General features: G+C 38.6%; 1 long non-coding RNA gene across 3 annotated transcripts; it reads right to left on the reverse strand.

Moving 5' to 3' along the window:
* Positions 1 to 2,528: 2,528 nt before the first annotated feature.
* Positions 2,529 to 21,869, reverse strand: LOC109143901. Of its 3 annotated transcripts, XR_002044303.3 has the most exons (5): positions 21,803 to 21,869; positions 19,763 to 19,983; positions 19,476 to 19,617; positions 11,611 to 11,794; positions 8,650 to 10,005 (listed from the first exon to the last, which is right to left on the reverse strand). It is a non-coding gene; the product is annotated as an uncharacterized LOC109143901 (long non-coding RNA). The 3 variants fall into 3 exon arrangements; XR_002044305.3 differs by lacking the exons at positions 8,650 to 10,005; positions 11,611 to 11,794 and adding an exon at positions 2,529 to 5,515; XR_002044304.3 differs by lacking the exon at positions 11,611 to 11,794.
* Positions 21,870 to 22,753: the final 884 nt, after the last annotated feature.

Consider the following 22,753-nt stretch of genomic DNA (forward strand, 5'->3'; position numbering starts at 1 on the left):
TCAACTCATGTCCCTGAGAGCATTGTCCAAAGGATTGTTTTAAGACCTTTCTACTTTTATTTTGAAAAGTATTACTAGAAAATATTTAACACGCTTTCAGTGACTCAGGAGAATTTCAAAGTTAAAGGATCCCATTACCTGAGGATACAAGCCCTATCCTTACAGGAGAATTTATACGATATATATGATTTATATTCTTAAACCAAAAAAAAAAAAAAAAAAGGCAAAAAGTCCTGTGAGTAGGTCACATGGGTTTTTCAAGCTTAGTACAAAGCAGTTGTGCCAGTTCATCAGGAAGCAGGTACACACTCACTGCAAGGTTTGGAGGTGCTTACAGAGCTGTAACTTTTTGTTCCCTCTCCAGGGGAGTGTGTCACACATTGCACAATGGTTGATTGTGTCTAATGCTTCACACTGCCCATCCTCTCCCTCCTCTCCCTCCTCTGCATCTTGTTGCATTGGACTCTGGGACTAAAGTCTGAAAATGCAGACTAATATCCTTCATGACTGAAAGTTTTCAAAAGCATGACAAAATATTCAAAGTCATGACACTGACCATAAAATAGACACATCTGCAGCCTCTCAGGATCAGTGAGAGCAGAGCACACATCCTTTATTCCCAGACTGTATCGGTGTGTCTGTGTGCGTGCGTGTGTGTGTGTGTGTGTGTGTGTGTGTGTGTGTTGTTATAAAACACCCAAAAACACCCATCCATGATGTTATGTGTAGCACACAGGTCTGGTGCAGGCCAGCAGGTACAAAGGGGCTCCCCAGATGGTGACACTGTCACAGAATGTACAGTGGAAGTTGGGAGGAGGGCAGGATGGGGTGTGAGGGGTGATCTGACACTGTGATGGTAGGACCAAGCTCAGGCCATTCAGGGAGCTTCTGGTGGGGAAGAGGTGCTGGTCTGGAGTGCTTTGGAGAGGATTAAGGGCTTATGAGGCAGTAGCAGGAGATAGGCTGGGGTGGGAACAGAGGTTCAAGTGGGGAAACAAAGTCAATGGGAAGAGGAAGGCAGAACTTTGATATACATATAAGAGCATATACGTAATAAATATATAAAATATATAAATAAATATACATACAGAAATACATCCATGAGTAAGTTGGGAGGGCCATGCTGGGGTGTATTTTGAACCTTCTGTTTGGACTCCTGAGACCCTCCTGACAGTAATAAAATGCCTTCCCTCATCCTGTTTACATGCCACACTGCTGTATAGGAGAGGAATCATTAAAGTACTTTCAGCCCCACAGGCATGTCAAGGACTGATCTTTTTTCCAGGTTTGTTACAGAGAAGTAGAGAGGCAAACATTTCTCCTGTGCCCTCTGAGCACATTTTAGGAGCATGAAAATGTCACATATCCTGGTGATCAAGGTGCCCAGGGAATTCCATACAGTGAGACCCATTTGAGGTTCATTTTGTTGGGGATGGGGGGAGGAAAGAAGAGACAAAAGGCCAAACATTTGCAAGAGGCAGAACTGTAAGCTGTGATTCTTTGACTTCCGTGCTTCTTCAGAGACTCTTTTCTAGAACAGAAATAGAAACCAGTGTAACTTGTTGAAAGAGAGTGATAAATTCTGTTTTCCAATTTCTTCAGTTTTACAATTCCCAATAATAATTTGTATGATGTTTAGAGTACATTTCATCTTCAAAATGTTGAATTAATTTTTTTTTCTCTAGGAACATTTCCTTGTAATTCCTTCAAATTCAAGAAGGCTTTCCATTTCTCTGCTTTTCATTAAGAGTCTTATCCTGACTTCATAGAAACTAAGTGATATGATATTCAAACATAAGTATAAAATATTAAAACTTTAATACAGTCTTCATCATAACTAAAAATTATGGGATTAAAATCTTCCTTTAGATTTCAATAATCATTAGATGCAACAAAAGTATATTCCTCAAATCAAAGATAAAATCTGACATTCTTTTTTCTTTCCTGCATGACATCCTTCACAAAGATTCTTCTTGTCCAATGGAAGACTTCCATTTCTTACTTGAATTGTCATCCACAGACCAAAATATTAGACAGTGTTTGAGGAATCTATTGTAAAATTTTCCTTCACTAAAATTTCTTTAAAACTGTATTTTTGTTCTAAATCCCTCATGTAATCTCCAGTAGATTTTTGATGGTATCTCATCATTGTCAAAGACTATTCAGTTTACCAGTCTATTCCCTGTCCTATGCAGACTTGTTCCCTATCCTACAACCTTTTCCAGTATTTTGTTGATAACATCTGGTATGGGAAAAGCACTGGGGATTCCACAAATCCTCCTGGGTGTAAAGGCCTTCACATTTAATGAGGTTGTTTGTAAAGTCTGCAAGACAGGAGGATTTCTTTTGGATTTATTATTCAAATTCCTGTGCCACTAAAAAATATTTCCTGGCACATACCAGGATCTTATATTTGCAGATTCTATTAACAAATCTGGCAGCTTTATGGAGCATGAATTGAGCTCCAGTCTCTTTCATGAAACAAGACACAAATCATACCTCAGATCAAGTAGTATAATTTTCATAAATGTTTAATCCACAAGCAAAAATGAAAGGATAAAAAGAGGCTTTTATTTCATACTATATGGTGATGCATGTATACACAGTTGGTGCTTATTCCAGTTAAAGTTTGCCTTAGGCAAGTAAAGGCCAGGAAAACCTCAAACATTACCAAAGAACTTTCCCAGACCAAAACATTTAACTTCTTAGATTCAATTTTAAAAACTGATTTTCTGCACTGTAGAAGCGCTTTCCCTCTGTAAAGTCTCTTTTCACAGTTATAGGAGGTGTCGCTTGAACAGGAATTACAGTTCCCTGTAGAAGATCCTGTTGACTGACACCCTCTCCTTCATTCCATCTTGTAAATGCTTTTAAATCCCATCTCTGTGAAGTTTTTTCTCCCTTCTATATCATTATTTAAATGAACTCTGACATTTCCAAGTACAAATCGATGAGAGACTTAGCTGCATTATGGAAGAGATGGTGGAACAGAATGCCTGTCTAATATACTAAGTGCAGTAAGATGTTCTCAAATTGGCAAATTTACCTTTGTTCCTTGTTCCACTTCATCAGGTTATGCCTCTGTTCATGTTATCTATGGTTAAATTGTCTCACTGGTCATAAAGTTGGTTTACTTGTGCCACCACAGCTGACAGGGAGGATGTGAGGATGCACATGTGTGTGAAGATGTGAGTATATGCATATATATGTACCTAAAAGTGTACATAGATATGTGTGTGAATTTATACTTATTTTATATGTATATACATTTGCAGTAATCAAGATCGTGACCACTTAAGACATTTGCATACTGACAAAGATTGGTATTCCAACACTGGAAATTCCCTGCAGGGGCAGCCTTGTTGAAACTCAGAGACAATTGTTGGCGTCAGAGAAGGAGCAAATCCGTGAGATAAAAATCCCTGTCCCAGTGAGCACAGCTTCCTAGCCCCACTGCAGCACCATTTTGACACAACTGTGGCATTTCCACTCCCAAAGCTAATTTTCTTTTGGAGCACATGTGGTGCAAGGACTCTGCACCAATGATGAGAGTAGACTCAGGGCTTTGTCTGAGGCAGCCCCACAGCCCTGTGTGTTTCCTTCACCCTCCTAAGGCTTGTGTCATTCAGGTACCAAATACAGTCCAGAGTGAAAGCAAATGGAGGAAGGGAGAGGAGAGAAAAGAGACAGATCATTTGTTTTCAGGTTTATGTGAAATAATTGGCTAGAGAAAGAGAAAGAAGGCAGTGAGAAGGCTGTTCTATCCACTTTTTCCTTCTGGCAGGGGAGGAGCAATGGGGAATGTTTTGGAATGAGAAATCTTTTCTGATGCAGACCAAAGGCACATCTCTATGAATTCAAACAAGCCTTTAGATTGATTATGTACTGAGAGTAATAAATTATGTTGCAAAGAGAGAAAAACAATGTTTTTTTTCAATGTCCAAAGTAATTTATATCTTCTCAAACACTTTGAGGAGTATCTGATGCTGTCAGAACTATTTTTCAGTATGATTTGTCTTGAACTGAACTTTTCTTGTGATTTCAGGCAGCACTCTGAACACAGCACATGCTGCACACAGCTTCATGTTATTACCAGGTCTTTTTTAATCACTTAATTAAAGAGAGTCATTTGCAATCGTTTTAAGAAGATAAAATCCACTGCACCTGAGCAAAACAGTACTGAATGCAATTTTAGTTGTTATTACCAGCCTTCATTTGTCACTGATAACATCAGTACCTGTGTGTTCACAGAATCAGATGGACTTCCCTGGGAACAGTGAATCAAGTCCAATGATTTTTGCCGCCCTCCTTACCTGCTCCTAAGATGGCTTCTATGGGTTTGGCTAAGGGGGAGAAGACTCCCTATTTACTAAACCTTTCCTCCAGAAAACTTGGGAATATTGGGTCCAAGTGTGTCATAGGGAGGGAGAGAATGAACTTGGCACCGTGACCATCTGATTGTGCCAGCAGTGCAGAGCAGGGACTGATGAAAGAGGACTTCAATAGTTTTCTCACCCCCAATTCATCTCAAAAAATATGTACATTGCTCTAGGACAACAAATAAATGTTATCAGCATTTAGGAGAAAAAGCCAATGGGAGGTGAAAGGCTCTCACTGTTGCATTTTTGTAGCACTGAGGACACCCGTATGCTGAGAGAAATGCTTTCCAATCCCTGAATGAAAACTGCTTTGGACAGACAAAAGATGTGTAGGAAAGGAAATGGGGTATGCTCACCTGGAGATGTTGAAACTGAAAAAAAATAAATCTGTCTTGGATGTAGAACTGAAACAGATTATCGCAGCTGGAGTGGCAAAGGGGACCTGACAAGAGGGCTGCAGCAGAAACAAGGGCTGAGGATGGGCTGGTGACTGGGAGACAGAACAAGCTGTAGTGTCAGCTTTTGGTTTCTGACTTCTCTGAAAACACACCTACACATCTGGGACTAAATTTGTTGAGGTGAGGTACAATCTCAGTCACAAATATATTTTAGCATTGCTTTGCTCTTCACTCTGTTACCTAAAACATACTTCTGCTTTTCATGTGCACCTCCAGCTATTAATAACTTGGCTTTTAGCAAAGCAAAGTCTTTCATTACAGCCCCTGTGCTGTGCAAGGAGCTGCACATACAGACACAACTGTATCCCACTGCATGTACCAGCTCTGCTTCTGTGGTCAGCAGGACTTCTCCTGAAATAACCAGCTGAAATAAATTATTATTCAGTATAGGTAAGACTTGGATGAACCAGCTCATGGAAGGCATCATAATTGTTCTTGTTTGAGGTATTCACCATGGCTATTTTTCAGCTATTGCCAGCAGGGCTAAATGGATAGGATTGCTGATCTGTGGCACTTAGGGCTTTCAACCATAGCAGTTGCATTGAAGAAGACACTGCTAAGATGTAACTCATAATGTCACCTTTGTGGCTCTTCTGCTTTGGCAGCAAGTGGTTGAGATTCTTCAGTCTTTATTTGCTGTATGGTTTTTTTTTCCCCAGGCAAAATCACTGGTGAAGTCTGAAATCAGAAAAGGATACTTCAAAATCATTATAACATTACAACTAATTGTTTAATTTTGTAATGTGTGTCTACCCCTGTCTTTAGTGATTTTGCAGTTGCCCTAAAATCTGGGTTTTTCTCAGACAATCTTTTTCTTTTTTCTTGATTACCATAGAACTTGTTATTAGAAAGAACATCTTTTCAAATATCTTCCAAAATTAACCTCTTTGGTGTCTTAAATAAATACCATGTAAAGGTAGGAAGTGTCTTGTTTGTCTTAGTTTTGAAGTAAAAGTTTTGTACACATTTAATTTTTAGGATAGTAACTAACACTAATGATCTTTGTAACAATTTCCTAATACAATTCCCCCCTAAATCCCAACTGTCTAGCAATTAGAAAATATTGTATAAATCTTTAAACAGGAAATGCTGATATGTCAAAAAAAATCTGGCTGGTTTCAAAATGTTGGAAAATATTTCTAATTTGGTGTTCGATCTCCTGGAATTCCCCTCCACCCAACCATCCATCGGGAGACAGTAGCAGTCAGTACCTGAGTAGTAAGATAGGAAACCTACAGTTTGATATTCTGAATTAATTCTGTCATTCAAACCAGGGTCTTGAATTTTTGTGTCCTCCATCCATGCCTGTTTAATCCAGCTAAGTCCAGAAGCAGCCTTTAGTTCTTGAGTTTATATGATGAAGTGTCTCGTGTCCCCAGTGTCATTAGGGACAAGGCACATCACAGAATCACAGGGTGGTTGATGTTGAAAGGAACTTTTGGAGGCCATCTGGTCCAACCCCTCTGCTCAGGACCATGTTGAGATGGCTTTTGAATGGATTACAACAGAAAGGTTTGCATAACTAATCAAGTATTGATTTTTAGTCCATCAAAAAATGCCCATTTTTAATCTACTTGTACCTGTCATAAACTCTACTGTATGTTGCAAAAGATTATTTTCAATAGTTTTTTTGCATATCAGAAGATCAATCTGAAGATAAATGCTATTCAAACTAATCTGTGTGATTGAGGCCAAATTTTCACTTTTAAAACTAAGAAAGTAAACAGATTTGGGACAAAAAAAAATTACCACTGTATAGTGAGGTTAGCATTCACAGCTAGCTATGAATATTGGGTGCTTATGAGTGAGAAAATATCAAATCTGAGAAGAAAGATAGTCCATCATACTTGGCATCCAGCTTTAGGAATGGCAAAATGAGAACTTTGCATGGCTCAGGAAAAAATGGAGTTGCAGTGGAGCAAAGGATTGAAGGTGATGGGCTCAAATCAGGAACTGTCATTGTCATTTGGGATGCTGTCATTGCAAACATTGCAGATATTCTTAACACATACAGTCCGTATGGAGCATGGTCACATGCCAGTTAGATTCCATAAGGATTGACCAGGATTTAGGATGCGAAGACAATTGAAGTTTTGTTGGGTTTTTTTATTATTATTATTTCTTTTTAATATAGGGATGTTTTTTATTGCTGAGCAGGGCTCACACAGAGCCAAGGCCTTTTCTGCTTCTCATGCTGTCACTCTGGAGAGGGCGCTGAGGGTGTCTGGGAGGTTGGGAGGAGACACAGCTGGGACAGGTGACCCCAACTGACCAAAGGGATATTCTGGACCCTGTGACATCATGGCTCAGTATATAAAGTGGGGGGAAGAAGGAGGAAGGCAGGGATGTTTGGAGTGATGGTGTTTTGTCTTCCCAAGTCACCATCATGTGTGATGGATCCTGGCTTTCCTGGAGATGACTGAACACCTGCCTGCCCATGGGAAGCACTTTGTTTTTCTTTGCTTGTGTGCATGGGTTTTTGCTTTCCGGTTAAACTGTCTTTATCTTAACCCATAAGTTTTCCAGCTTTTACCCTTCCAATTCTCTCCCTGATCCTGCTGTTGGGGGAGTGGGTGTCAAAAAAAAAACAAATGCAGAGCAAAAGATTTTGTGCTCTACAAAATGGAGAAGGAAGAAGTGAAACAAATATGATGTTGAAACAGAAGATGCAAGTGACTGGAGCTGGAAAGTAATCTCAATTGTCCTTGTTCCTCCACTGGACCATACCTATGCAGTTGACCTGGAGATGACTGTTGGGAGGGCAGACAATATTATTCTTTGCTGAAATTGCTGTCATTTGGCACACACAGTCTATACAAAGCTGAAATAAAGCTTTTAATTAAACAAGAGAGACCAGCTTCAGGGCAGGCTGTTCCTCTTACTGTTTTAGTTAGAAAAGATGTCAAAAATGCAAGGTGAGAGGAGAGCACAGAACTGAAAAAGTGACAAAGTATACTTGTTCTTCCTAAAGCTTTGAACTATTCATGGTCTCTTTCCCATTTAATCCACCTGTGGGAAGATTAAGAGAATATTTTCTGGCCTGACTGCCCAAGGTGCTAAGTACTTGTCACTGCCATTGACTTTTTTCTCCATTTGCCTGGCTTTTTGTAATAAAGCATCTCAGACTTCTCATAGGAGCAACCCCATCTCAGCTTATCTGTGGAGGCTGGAGATCAGCTCCACCCGGGGCAGGAAAGTGAGAACACTCTACAGTTATTCAACGTGGGTGTAAATGCTCACTCCTCTTCCCTGTGGGAGCTACACCAGGAGCAGCACTCCAAGGCACTTCACTTTACCCTTGACATATCTTTATATAATAAATATTTGTAGCTAGTGTTAGCAGCAACTTCTCCTCTTCTTGGTATAGTAGGCACTAGGCAAATGTAAAAGTACTGCTTTTTTTACATTTTGCAGCTCTTTGCATCTTTTGTGGTGCCAAAAAATGTTATCATTATCCATTTGAGATCATTGTGCTAGACTGGCAAAACACCAGGTCTGAAATCAGGACTATGTCTACCACTAAATTGCTGGTACTTGTAGTATGTAAAGTAAAACAGTTTGCTTCCTTTTCAAATAATCTGAAATGAACCAGTTCATTAGTCCCCCTTCAAATAATAAAGAAAATTATTTATTTTGCATTTGTTTGCTTTTCAGTGAGGAAAAATGACGGGCTTATTAGCTGTGTGTTCATTTACTGTCATATAGTGTGCATCAAATTTTAGGAAATTAGTCTGTATTTAATCTACAAAAAAAAAAAAATTGGTACATACAAAATACAAGCAGTCGATTCTATCAAGGTGACAAGGTGCAAATTAACTTTAATCCATTTTTATTCTAGTAATCATGGGGCCACTCAAAAGCCAAATGGTGATGTTTTTGCTTGAGGAGGTGATCTGTTCTGCATAGTATTTCATCATTTTAAGCAGAGGAGAGGCAGTGTTCTATTGTGCATTAGCATATATATTAGATCCAATCTATGCACAATTTTTACATTAGCCTGCATTGATTGCAATATGAAAGGGGCTAGTAATATAATGCTACAATCCCAGGCAGTTATACCAGTGCTTCCTGCTGGTACAACCTTCCCACTGTACCATACAAACTTTCCCAGCATAATCAACTTGCATTGCTAAGAGAGATGAAGATGCGGAGATCCATTTGTAGTCAGGCTTTAGTATATGAATTGGTGAACAACCTACCACAAAGCAAGCTAGAGAATGAATTTACACAGCCAGGTCATTTGCACAGTTATTCACTGGAAAATGCAATTCTTGTTAAGTTTCTTGCCTTTGAGAGAAAACATTTCCTACCCCATAATACACTGTGTGAGAGGAGTCTGTCCAGGGCAGTAAGTACAGATTAATTGCTTGTCTGTAACTTTATAGTCTGTAGCATGTTTGTCACAGGCCCATATCTCTGCGTTACAATTTCTTATATTAATGTAAATAAATTTAAAATGGAGAAGGGAATCATTACCTAGCTGATATAGGTGGATTTACCAAGCCCTTGCTTGTCACTCACGGTACACTGGAAAAATTATTATTGAGGCCTGTGATCTAAATTCTGTCCCAAAATAAAACATATTTCAGAAACAGGGTTAGTGGATATTCAATTTCCCCAGAAGAATAGGCAAATGGAGTTGGCGTGCAGACACACATGGGAGAGTCTGCTCTTGCTAATTTTGCTCTTCAAAAAGCTGAATGAAACACAATTTATTTGCTAAGGAAGTCAGCACTTTATATTATTAAACTTTCACCAGTTTTCCTCATATGACTTATATGAAAGGATTTGTTACCCCACAACAGTCATAACTAGGGAGTAATTAGCATCATTTTTTTTCTATTCCTGTGTTGAGCTGGATGGATCTGGGATAATGGATATAATGAGAGTAATCACAGGGCTGTATTTCAGTCTTGAGAGATCTGCTGACAGCAGAAACTGCCAGGATGGCAACCCTGCCAAGCTGCCATGAACTGCCACCAAGCCCAGGGCATAAACAAGGTCTGGGCAACTCCTCCCCTGGGGACAGTGCTGCTCCCAGAGATTTTCTTCAAGCCAGACACTTTCCAGAGCTGCAGGGCTGGGCTCTGGTGTGAGAAACTGTAACTATGCCTTCTCTTTTTGTTGCTCTTTCACTTCCCCGAGGAACAGCAGAGAAAGAGTATTTCCTGGAAACCAAGACAACCAACAATGTAAATGTCATAGCTGGAAAACCAGATCATTTACTAACTTAGAATTTGATATATGATAGTAGCACAAAAAACCCCTGTCAAGCTATGTAGAAAATTAACTAACAAACAAGCAAACAGTTGCTAGCTAAAACCATGATTTTTCTTTACATTGCTGTACTTTCTTGTTGTTCATCCTGTCCTTGAGTCACAGAAGGCAGTTTCGAAAATGTTTGTTTCAGGTCACAGCGAGTATCATGACAGAACATAGTAAGATGATATGTACATTTGTGCATGTAGACCTAAATCAGAATTCTGATTTAATTTGGGTATGATTACATTTTTGTGTTAGATATATCCTCTAGTCATTTTCTTTCTACAACTGTACTAATGTATAGGAAATACAGAATTTCTAAGGTTTCAGCAGAAAATTGATGCCTTGAACGACGACCTTCAGGCATTTCCATTTTCTGGGGGTTTTGTTTGCGTTATATAAAGTGTGACTATTTACAGAACAGGGCCTTCCCATTTTTCTCTTAAATAACAGTGCTCAGACTTCAACTGGGACTATTGAAAACATTTCAGAATACCTCAGAATTAAATCTGAAATATGGATACATATGTCTTCTTTTTTTTGTTCTTGTTCTATGCAATTAGGGTGATAATGATTTCAATGAGTGAGATTTTGGGTTTTTTTAGAAAGGTGACAACACATTTTGAACTACCAATACAGTCTATGTTTCTCAAAAAAAATTAGATGAAGATAACAGATATTTTTTAGCTCTGAAATAGCAATTTCAAAGCAGTTCTGAACTGGAAATACCTGCTCTGAGTTTAATTTAATTATGTTACTCAATTAGACAATCTGAAAGAAAAATGTGGATGACACCAGTCAGGAAAAAGGGGATGTCAGAAAAAGAAGCGATGATAAGGTCATCAGCTCCTGTGGGACATAAAGAGAAATTGGTAATTATCAACTATGGAACACTGAGTTATCAGGAAACAGCTTGGGAAAAACTGCAGTGTGCCATAAAACTAATATCTCAATTGACTCAATGGCTTTTAGCATCTTTGGAGATCATTAGACTTTGAAAGGTAAATTTTGTGAATTCCTGCTGCTACAGTGACAACAAGAGTTCCACACAAAGTTTTATCCAAAGTTCCAGTCAAGGAGGTTAAGTCTAGATGAGCTGATTGTATATCTAGCATCCATTGAAACCAACGAGAAGATTCTCAGTCACCAAACCCAGAGTTAATCATTATTATAATGACATTATTTATTGCTACTATTATTGCTGTCACTACTACTACTACTATTACTCTTGTTATTCCATAGATCATAAGCCAAGATTTAGAGGAAAAGCATCTCTCACTCAGATGGAGGCAAATATTTGGTCTGAAACCTTCACTAACGTGCTTGAAACCAGTGAAGGTGCTACAAATGTTCTGAGTGTGAATTTGTTAAACAAAGGATGGCTCACAGTTATGAATTCAAGCCCATGGTTACAATTGTTTACAAGTGCTCTCATTTTAGCTAAATAACACTGTTTAAAATTATAAAGGAAAATGGTTTGCAAACCTTAAGTACATTACCTCCCACAGTACCTCTAAAATGCAGGTAAATTAGCGTTCCTTTTTTTTCAAATGGTAAACTGAGGCAGAAGAAGTCATTAAAACTTCTGATTTCACAGAGCTGCTGACTATTTCCACACCTTCTGTTCTAGAGGACTCTTCCCCAGGAAGGACTGCAATATTTCACACTGCTTTCATACCTCTCCAGAACTGCAATCTACGGAAGGAACCAGAGCCTAAAGCACCAATCACGTCCAATGTCTTTTCATTACCTGAGATCTAGTTACTCAAACCTAACACAAATTCCCTCTCATGCATGCATCTGGAATAAAAACAAATGCCATGTTGAGACATTCCATATAACTGTTTTCCTCTCCTGTCACAAGACAGCAGTCCATACAGCAGTAATGGCAGCTGGAAGCCAACAAGGAGCACTTGAAACACAGACAAACCAAGTCACTAAGGAGGGGTGACTGTTAGCCAACCTCTACATTAGATTAAAATGTACTGAAAACAGTGGGAGCTATTTTAAAGTGATTCCTTTCAGTACCAGACTAATCTTTCTCAAGTTCAAGCTTCTGTGATGTTGTTTTCCTTTCATTAATTTACCCAACTCCCAGGAACTCACACAGATAAAACCAAAATAACTCAAGTTACAGTTTTGGTGGTTACTCAGGGAATAATGCAAAACTCAGGTCTGCAAGTGTCCAATATATTCTGAAACTGAGGACTTCAAGTTAGTTACCACAACATTTAGAAGATCCCCTGCAAGATGAATCATCCAATACAGACCTCCTTTACCAGATTTTGCTGATACTTCAAATTTTCCTGGAGGCTAACTTACACATTTTTCACATAAATCCTCTGCTTTGTTTATCACCACTGGCAAGTCTCTCATCTCCTGTAGTCATCAGTGTCACAAAGTTGGTGCTTTTTTTTCAACTTCTCCCTTCATTTCTTTTCCCCTCAGTATTGTCATTAAATCCTGCTGCTATTTCTAATATATCTGTGAAATCCAGTCATTCTTCTTGTCCCTACCAGCAAAACATGTGTTCCAACTACATTTTGCTTTTTGGCTGCAGCAGAAACACTTCACTTGATAGTGTTGTCATTAAACCCAGCTCATATTCATTCCTCTCAGCAAAGGAGCATGATCCAAACTTGTTTTCTGTGCCTCCTACTGCAACTCAGGCTCTGCTGCCTTCTGTGCTTTTGACTTTTCAGATGATGTCCATTGCTTTCCTCCCCTCCCAAGGGAATCCTGCATGACTTCTGAAACCATTGATGTCATGTTTGCCCCTTTGTGGTCAGTTCTCTATGTCTTTGATTACTTTTGGTGGTCTCTCACCCTTTATAAAAGAAATAAACTAGTTACAAGAGGAAAAAAAGAGGAAACTGTTATTATGGAGAAACAAAGTCAATGGGAAGAGGAAGGCAGAACTTTGATATACATATAAGAGCATATACGTAATAAATATATAAAATATATAAATAAATATACATACAGAAATACATCCATGAGTAAGTGGGAGGGCCATGCTGGGGTGTATTTTGAACCTTCTGTTTGGACTCCTGAGACCCTCCTGACAGTAATAAAATGCCTTCCCTCATCCTGTTTACATGCCACACTGCTGTATAGGAGAGGAATCATTAAAGTACTTTCAGCCCCACAGGCATGTCAAGGACTGATCTTTTTTCCAGGTTTGTTACAGAGAAGTAGAGAGGCAAACATTTCTCCTGTGCCCTCTGAGCACATTTTAGGAGCATGAAAATGTCACATATCCTGGTGATCAAGGTGCCCGGGGAATTCCATACAGTGAGACCCATTTGAGGTTCATTTTGTTGGGGATGGGGGGAGGAAAGAAGAGACAAAAGGCCAAACATTTACAAGAGGCAGAACTGTAAGCTGTGATTCTTTGACTTCAGTGCTTCTTCAGAGACTCTTTTCTAGAACAGAAATAGAAACCAGTGTAACTTGTTGAAAGAGAGTGATAAATTCTGTTTTCCAATTTCTTCAGTTTTACAATTCCCAATAATAATTTGTACGATGTTTAGAGTACATTTCATCTTCAAAATGTTGAATTAATTTTTTTTTTCTCTAGGAACATTTCCTTGTAATTCCTTCATCTTCATGAAAGCTTTCCATTTCTCTGCTTTTCATTAAGAGTCTTATCTGATTCCCATCCAAGTAAATGGAAAAATAGTGCTTGTGTTACAAAAAAAAGGAAGATGTACTTGGATTTCTCCTTCTCCTCTGGGATTTTGTTTTACTAAATTCTTTCCTTTTCTTTTGCTTTTTTGTCATCTGCATTCCTGTAGAAGATTTTTAACTCCTTTGTTTAGCTTATGTCGGTACATCATTTGTTCTGCTCTCTATACTGTTCATCTCATTCCCCTTTATTTACTTTAGGTATTTTGTTAGTGTTGCTTGTCTGATTATGTCCTGTATCCCTTCTCCTTTTGATCATTCCTTTTCCCTTTCTCTTTTTATATTTCTTCCACTACAGCAGATATTATGGAATGTTGGTCATATAGGAAAAGCCTGATGTTTTTGAGTTCTTTGAGTCAATAGGGTTGGAAACAAATAGAATATGCAGGCATATGAAAAAATCTGTTATGACTCCAAATTATTTTTATGAGTAATTTTAAAACTATCTTTCTGAGAACATGTACGTCTGGAAAACTCAGTGGTGCGACAAATGAACACTGAGATAAAAAATTCTAATCAGCATCTCTGAAAAAGGTTGGGGAGAAAATCAGTACAGTGCCAGTGATTTTGAGAGATAGTGCATTGTGTGGGCACTGTTAATTTGGATGGTTGGGATTGTTTTCTTTACAGAACCTTTTCTTACATTTTAGCTGTGGTGGCATTGCTCTGTGGTGGCAGTGTAAATGAAAGCCCAGTACCAGATTTCCTACATAACAGAATAAGGTAAAGTCACTTGCAGCAATTCCTGAATGAAAATCCATCACCTTTTGTGCGAATATGCACAGCCAAAGGAGTTTTTCCTGTTTTGCCTCCCATGTTTCGAGGGCATATGCAGTAAGAAGATGATTTTCAATAACTGGAAGTCATGCTCAACAGCTGCATCAAAGGGCAGGATCAAGCCCTTGATATTTATCTCACATTTTTCATATTGCTCTTCTGAATCTCACAGGTCATTAAATAGGATAGCTCTGTGCCATGGTTTCAAAAGCCACTACAAATTCCTTGTATTTCACCAGTTCTAGAGAGACAGAGGTCTTTTAGAAGTTGACTTACCAAATTTTTTTTTCTTTTTCTTCTGAATGTCTAATAGCATCTGGGATTTTTCCTTTTTCTAGAATTACAGCTGTGCTTCTTTCTCTCTCGGTTTGGTTTTAGAGTTTTGGGGTGTTTTTTAAGGTAAATGAGATATTGCCTTAGAGTCTGAGCCAGGTGAGAAGTGAACAGGGCACCTTTCTACGGGTTCCTCTGACCCTGTGGTCTGTGAGGATGTTTGACAGGAGGAAGAAAGAATAAGCCAAGAATGCAGATAAGAGCCACTGAGACATAATGAGCTTCCTCCCAACAGAAATGTGTAGACAACTTCAAGCTGGCTCTGCACAGGCACAAATGAAGAGGATGAAAGTTGACACCATTCAGACAGGCAGATATGGGGCTGTGCTCCCATTCATTCAGTGGGGTCTGAAAATTGGTGGGGGCTCACTGCCCACACCTTGGGCTGCAGCAAACCTGGGTCCTTGCTGTTGGTACTGAACTGTATAAATAAATGTATATGTTCATCAAGTTCTATAGCTGCAGGAATTTTGGAAATTATTTATAATATTCTATATAAGAGAAGTCAGTGATTTTGACTGCATGTGGGAAAATGGAGTGCGGTAGGCCTGTCTGGTCATTAGATGTGAAAACAACAGAAACCCTCAACCAGGACTCAGCATCTTTTAAACACTATGGAAAGCAAAAGCCATGCCCACAAGTAAAGCAAAACAAAGAACTAACTTACTGCTTCCCATGGCTGGGCAGGTGTTCAGCCATCCCAGGAGAGCAGAGCTTCATCACACATAATGGTAATTTGGGAAGACAAACTCCATCACTCCAAACATCCCTGCCTTCCTTCTTCTTCCCCCCACTTTATAGAATGATCATGATGTCATATGGTCTGGAATATCCCTCTGGTGAGTTGGGGTCACCTGTCCTGGCTGATCATATGTTCATAAGAAACTAGCTAGCTCCCATGTAGCTTACCCTCAAGAAATGGTCCCTCTCCAAGATGAGATGTATCAGAGGGACAGGGTCAAACATACTGAAATGTAGGAGATGGCACTCACAAGTCAGTTCCTGAATTATTCATATTTGCAGCATGTATTCATTGATTTTAAAGTGCACACCCAAAATATGGCAAGTTCTATGTTTCCTTCCAGAAAGATGTCAGCATTGTAATTTAGCTAGTAAAGGGTCTAACAGGAATGGCTGAGCATTGTATCTTGCATCCAAGTGTTGCACCCCGGGGGAAGAATTGTAATCTTTCCCCTGTTTTTCCTCACCTTTGACTGAGTTTACATCTTCTTCCCTTTAGGTAATTCTTACAGTATTACTCATTATTTCAGCTACTCTGATTGATAATGAAGACAGCAGAGAGTACTGTAAATAAATACCATTTAGGATCCATATCATGCCAACCACTCTCTCGCACAGCTCGTATCAAGGGGCACAGAGAAGGTTACTATAGCACACTTCCACTCCATTAGCACTGAGAGGAGATGCATGAATTCAAAGGCAGTTCTTCATGTTCCTTACACTGTTCTGTGAATGTTTTTGGAAAAGCTGCTGAGCTTGTTTGGTCTCTAAAGCCTATTTGTCTTTTTGCTCTGTTTTGGCAACTCAAGGGAATATAAAGAAGTGCAAAGCATACATGTACCAAAATATCAGGTCGTTTCTGTGAGAAAAGAGCTGAAAGTAAAACTTAGGCTGATGGTGAGTTGCAGCCACACCACTTACAGTACCTAAAGTGCTCATCTCATTTCTTTTGCTGCAGAATTGCACATCAGAGAGGCTGAGGTAGATCCAGCGTGAAATTAATGTCATTTATCTTTAAATGTCAGGATATTGTTACACTTGATGTCGACATTTTGACATATTGTGTTATACCACCTAAATTTTTAGCATTTCTTTAACCTGGGGTATTAGATTGTTTGGAGAGCTGAATATGAATATGAATATGGAAAGAGAAGTCCTCTTTAGGAATGCAGACGCACACAAAATGATGGAAGCAGTAGTATAATCTCCCCACTCACTCCTGTGGACACTTCCATTACAGCAGATTATGTCCAAACTTTTTTATTCTGTTTCTTCCTTCTTTCCTCTTTTTCCCTTTTGCTGAGAACAGCACACTAACAGCAAACCTGTACCATGAGCAACTTCTTGCTTCCCTGCTTTCTTTTTTAAAACCATTTGATTTGATAATTCCATATTGGGTTCCTTTAGTGCTTTACACTCTTCTATAATGAGCTAATTAAAGATATACGAGATCTCTTTATTGAGGCATATGCAGGCTGTTCTTTTTGCGTTACTTTTTTGTTTCTGCTGTGAGTCAGACCTTTCTTTCCTCCCACAGTCTCCTCTTACTGGGTGGGAGGGTGGATTTTCTTGAGATGGAGGTCAGAGAAGGTTATTCTGAAGCTAGTTCCCCCACTTGTCTTCTGGCACTGTACTAAAAGGTTTCCCGTGCTCCCTGGGATTTTTTTGCCTTGCCAAATAATGTACACAAACAGCACTTCATTGCTTAGTTCAGCTGCCTTGCTTACCAAAAAAGAGAAATCCTTAGCTGCACTACTGAGCATGAGTCTTCTGTATTTGCTTTCTTGAGGAGGAGAAATGGGATTCCAGCATCTTTTGCCACAATAAACACCAGTACCAGTTATTTGTTCTTCCCGAAAAGACGTATCATGAGTGTTGTAGCTTTCTGCAGGTCTTATCTCCTGTTCATCTAAAAAATCTCACAGGTCAACTCTGTAGGTATAGAGTGGCAGATGTTTGTGGCCAGACTTTTAACTTGAAAGCAGAGGTTTTGTATTGTACCGCTACATGGACTCAGTTTTCCCCGTGTTTGACTAGCATATTCTCCTAAGGTGAACTGAGAACCTTGGGAATCCAGGTTTTTTGCAGCTTCCTTGGTGAGATGCAAGGAAAGCTCAGATCTTTTCTGGGATATGAACAGTATGCTAGTGGGTGTCCTTCTCAAGTTTTAGGCTGAAGGGAAGATCCAAAATTTGTGAAGTGCAACATTTCAAACCACAGTCAGCTTGAGACCAAGCCATGATCTCCATTTCGGCCTTTTATGTTTCTGGACCCTTTCTGGGTCTGGAGATATTCAAGTAGAACATGCAGTTCAGTTGTGCTATGGTAGTTTGAAAATTATTTGAAAACTCTGCCTAAGCAAAGGAAATTGGTCAGTCTGCTCTTGAGATCAAGCTGTAAGCTGCCAGTTCCTGGTGGCACAGTAATTACCATGGCAAGTAGGAGGACAGAGAAACTGGTCAGCGCATAACAACGGAGATCCAGTGGCTTCCAGAGACGTCTCCTGGTGGGACATGCAATATTTTTTTTTGCACACACACTGTCACTCAGACAGGACAAGTCAGGAAATTTGTAGCTAGCTATTCTGTTCTTGAACAAATTCTGTGAGGAGTAAGGGAACATTTGGATTTGTCCATTCGCCTTCCCTCCACCTCCACTTGAAAGCAAGAGGTCTCTCAATCAAACTTCCAAATTCTTTCTTTTACCACAGCCACTTGGCAGAGTCACTTAGAAAAGAAGAGCTGTATTTGAAAAAATATTCTGGTCATCTCTTTAACTTGTACACCACAGAATCTGGTCTTTATCATCAACAGGAAGGTATTTTCACCCATGCACTAGTGCATGATGAGCAAACTAATCAGCCTATATCTATTCTCTTCTAGTAAAACAAAACCATTCTCTGTTCCCTACTTTCAGCATTTTATTTGTAGCTGGAACTGTCAGTGATTGCAGCTATCCTAAAAACATTTTCCTTATTCATTCCTGAAGCAGCCATTTGGATGTGTGTTCTGAATCCCCAGTACAATTCATATCTTCTCTGCACACCTGCAGAAGGACCTTTTTGCCCCAGTAGTCTGAGTACTCTAACATCTTTATGTATGTATTGGTGGAATAGCAAGAATTTTATTATGTACCATATCAACGGTTCTGAGATAAGAGCAGAAATGGGAAAATATGAAAAATAATAGACCTTTACATCTGTTAATACTGGTTTCCTAGGTTACCTTAATCCCATGTTATTAGATATGGACAGCCAGCAAGCATGGTAGCCAGAGGGCAATTACCTAAAACCAAAAATTTCATTGGGAAAAGACATTTTTGGGTTTTATCTGTTACAGATCAAAACCAGGGAATTTTTACACCTCGGTGTCAGTAAAAATGGCATTGCAAGACACTGCATTTATTATCCTACCACAATTTTCACATTTCATTTTCTTAATTCACAAGTCAAAACAACTAAACACAGTGTTTACTTGTACAAGGCAGTACAGGAATCTCTATGAAAATTTCATAAGCATGTTTGCTACATTTGAGTGGTAAATGAATTAAAGAGGACATATAAAAATGATGGAAGTTTTAAACTAGTGTAACATAATTAAATCTGACATTCTGTGCATGAGATTATGCTGAGAGGTAACGTAGTAATTTGGGATCAAGTGACTTGTGCATTCCTAGTGTTGATTTTTATGCTGTTACTTAATTTAATCCCCATTTAGTTCCCAAACTGCAACAAACTACAGTGCTCTTCTAGTTATGTTTATACACATTATTATGCCTCTGGCATTACAAATTATTATGTCTCTGACATTATGTATAAATCATGTACAGGATTACTTACCTGTTAAAATTTTCCTGCCAAAAAATTGTGTCTGAATTAGTAATAAAGACGAGGAGCCTCCAATTCAGTTCTGCAGTGACTTCAAGGGTGCTGTTGCAGTGCTGTGGCAACTGGGACAGGATACCCATTAGGTTTTCTTTTCCTAGGGTTAATGCATTAAACCAAGCATTTAAAAGGATATAAAAGGATGGAACTGCGTATGCCTTACCCTCACCTAGAGACAGCTGAGCTAGCTATAAACACAAGAGTATGGGCTGTAAAAATAGGGTATCTTCAGCAACACACACCTTGAGGAAATCCCAAATTGTGGCAATGAGGTTGTTTCTGGTACTTGAATTAAGCTGATATAAAGCTGATGACACTGAAGCATAGACATAGCCTTTTAGTGCTTCTTGCTGTAATCATGTTTTCAGAGCTTCGTGGGTAGTTTCTGAATGTTCTTCTGTTTTGCTGGTCTGAATGTTCTTCTGTTATGCTGGAGATTATTTAATGGCCATTTTTTTTGCCCCTAAAATAAATGAAAAATTGTATTTTTTGTTTGTATAAAATATCTAACTTTAAAAAGTTGATTCTATTCTCACCATATTTTATTACTGTTGATATATGAATATAGGCACATATATATAAATGTTGATACATTTAATTGCTGAAAGATATTGACATATCTTTGTTTATGTGTTCATAGATAGATAGCTAGATGGATGGTATCTTTAAAAGGTACCAACCAGTTATACATCACTATCTGTTCAGGTCAGATCTTTTGGAGACAATGCATCCTTTCCCTGGCCCTTATTTATAGAATAGAGTATTCCCAATGTACTTACTGAAATTTTTGCTTCTGATATACAGTGATAACATAGCTGTTCTGAGAAATGGGGGTTTACAGGTCTGATCTGAAATGCATAAAATAATATAGCTCCAGATAACTACTTCCTTGCTGACTGTAAGATGTTGTTTCAATGAGTGACAGCTCTTTAAATTCTGCTCCCTCTCTGAAGTTCTCCAGAGAACTGGCTGTTACTAAGAACATCATATAATGTCTCCAGTAAGCAAAAAAACCTGGGCTTTGCTGACCAGCTCTGCTAACCAGAGTTACAGAGTATATGTGACCAATATGCACACAACCTAAAAGTAACTCTCAGTCCCCAAATTTACCTTTCAAAAAGGAATAAAATAAAGATGATTTTAAATGTTTTCCTGAGGCAAAAGCATTGGAATAACTCAGTAACTAGAAACCCTAAGTTTCATCTTAAAGGTCTTTGTGAAATTCAGCTTTTTGCCCTGAAGCTATAAAGAAAGACATCAAGTTTGATTCATCTTCACATTAAGTTATGCTAGTATAATTGCATCCTTTCCAGAGGATTTGCATAAATGCAAATCAGGCCCTCTCTATCTTACATGAAAGTAACGAGGTTTTTCAAGTTCTTTAAGGCATTATCTCTATCCCTTTAATGAGTTAATTCTCCTCTCTTACCATTTTAGCTATAAATTGTAGAAATAAAGCATGGTGAAATGTGATAAGTTATCATTTAGAGTCTCATGTTTCATTTTTCACCTATATTTGTGACTCCTGAGAGTCATCGTAAGGATCAGAGAATATGAGAAAAAGCTCAGGTGAGTTTTACAGTCTCTCACATGAGAATAGCAAAGACTAGCATTTTTTTCAATGCTTTTGCTATCAGTACCAATTTTTCTCTTCTTGACAAAGACCCATTTTCACTCAAAAGCTTTTTGTGAATCTCAAGGAAATCACAGGAATTATTTCATTTGCAATGAAAAGTAAGAAACAAGCATATTTCATATTGTTTATAGTACTGTTGGGGACATTTTGTTCACCTCTACTGCAGCCAAGCAAATAACTATCATCAGAAGGACTTGACTGTAGCATTCATGAGATGTGTTGGCACCAGAACCCTTTCAGAGATGGGTTTTTCTGGACCCTTCATTTCATTTTATTTTGCCTTTGATAGTAATGTGATGACTGAACCCACTCTTTAGTAAAACCCAACAATGTGACCTCTATAGGCACAAACACAACTATCCTAGGAAGATTTGAGATAAATCTGAAGAATTTAATCCTATGTATTATCTACATATTTAGAAGCCCTGCTATGTGGAGCTGACATTCCTCTTTTTCCCAGGAAGCTGGGTCCCTGAGCCTAGGGCTTGCTTTAGCTGCTGGCATGTGCTGGCAGTAATATCACCTTCTTTCATATTGTGTCCTGAAATGAAAACTCAAAATCTCTTATTCAGTTTCTCTTGCAATCATGTAAGCCATGCTATGTATTTAATAACAAATGTGTGTATTTAAAGTGAATATAACTTACGATTTTTAGGTAGACTTCTCACAATCCACTGCTAGAGAAGCTCAAGCCTTCATGTGCTACAGCTGAGTTTAAGAAGGAGTGGATAATCTTATGAGCAATGTTTGCAGTTATGCATAATAAGCTGGATAATCAAAATTCATGTGACAGAGGATAAAGTAAATCACATTGGGTTCAAACAAAAATTTATAAGCCATAGAACATATTGCAAAACATGACCAGGTACATTATATTATTTTAAATATTGCCTTTTGCTGAAATATCAGTCAGTGATCATTGGCAAAGCATGAAACAGCATTCATCTGACCAAGCTCAACATTCTGCTCTGAGAACCAAGCTCTCAGCCAGCTTTAATTACACCCTGCTTTGGACAAAATCCAGTGACAGGGTGTAACAGCAACAATAAAGGTATTTAGGAAAAGGCACATAAGAGCAAATTGTTGCAAGGCACATGACTCCTCTAATTCATAGGCATTGTTAGTGTGGGCAACATCATTAAATAGCTTATCACAGTCAAAAACATTCTCTGAAGGCAGATGGTCTACAACTGCATGATTTTATTTAGGTTTTGATTTACATACTGATCTGAAAAGACTTTATTTTATTTCATTTTACATGAAAATGAAAAAGTTGGTTGCATTCTTGTACAGATAATTTCATAAGCTTAATTATCTCAGTAGGATATCTTTTATTAATGCACACGTTTTGCTTTGAACATATTTTAATTTGCATTTGTGGCAAGAAGTTTCAGTGTCTTCTGCCTTATTCCTTGTCCTACCAGCATCACTCTTTGGTTGCAGACAAAAGGATATTTGGTTTCTTGTTGACTCTAAGGAGTATTTCTGAATCAAGTTTATTGTCAGGGCCCTGAGTGCACTAATTTGTCTTGATGGCCCTGACCAGCCTCACCAGAATCCTCCTCTTGTGTACTCTCATCCTCTTTGCCCAGGAGCT

This window comes from Corvus cornix, chromosome 1 (assembly GCF_000738735.6).
Source record: "Corvus cornix cornix isolate S_Up_H32 chromosome 1, ASM73873v5, whole genome shotgun sequence".
NCBI classification, from domain to species: Eukaryota; Metazoa; Chordata; class Aves; order Passeriformes; family Corvidae; genus Corvus; species Corvus cornix.